Source organism: Ipomoea triloba, chromosome 16 (assembly GCF_003576645.1).
Source record: "Ipomoea triloba cultivar NCNSP0323 chromosome 16, ASM357664v1".
NCBI classification, from domain to species: domain Eukaryota; kingdom Viridiplantae; phylum Streptophyta; class Magnoliopsida; order Solanales; family Convolvulaceae; genus Ipomoea; species Ipomoea triloba.
Genome location: NC_044931.1, coordinates 12,625,827 through 12,626,828, shown reverse-complemented (window position 1 = coordinate 12,626,828; position 1,002 = coordinate 12,625,827).

Below are 1,002 nucleotides of genomic sequence, written 5' to 3'. Positions count from 1 at the left end.
TAGACCATTTTGCGTGTGAACATGCGCTACTGGATGTTCAATATCAATCCCAAGTGATATACAATAATTGTCAAAAGCTTGGGATGTAAATTCTCCAACATTATCCATTCGGATTGATTTAATTGGATGGTCGGGAAAATGTGCTTGTAGCCTTATTATTTGAGTAAGCAATCTCGCAAATGCCATATTACGAGATGATAATAAGCACACATGTGACCATCTTGTTGACGCATCAATTAGGACCATAAAATATTTAAATGGTCTTGTTGACGCATCAATTAGGACCATAAAATATTTAAATGGTCTTGTTGACGCATCAATTAGGACCATAAAATATTTAAATGGTCCACAATGTGGATGTATTAGGACCATAAAATATTTAAATGGTCCACAATGTGGATGTATAGGTCCACATATATCACCTTGAATGCGTTCTAGAAATGCAGGTGATTCAAAAATATCACCTTGAATGCGTTCTAGAAATGCAGGTGATTCAAAAACAACTTTGGTTGTTGATGGTCTTATAATCAATTTCCCTTGAGAACATGCAGAACAGAAGAATTCATTTCCTTGAAATATTTTATGTTCCTTCAAGGTATGGCCATTTGTATTTTCAATTATTTTTCTCATCATCACGTATCCAGGATGACCCAAGCGGTCGTGCCAAATCTTAAAATCAGTTAAATTAGTAAACCTTTCGTTTACACTAAGATTGGCTTCAATGACATTTATTTTTGTGCAATATAAACCAGAGGGAAGTGCATGGAATTTTTCCATCACATATTTCTTTCCCGATATTGCCTTTATAATTTGAAGGAATTCTTGATTCACTTCCTTAACAGTCTCAACATGATATCCATTNCAGTCTCAACATGATATCCATTACTTCGGATATCCTTAAAGCCTAGCAAATTTCTATGAGACTTTGGAGAGAACAATGCATTATCAATCATCAATTTTGTTCCTCCAGGCAATAATATATTGGCTCTTCCAAAGCCTTCA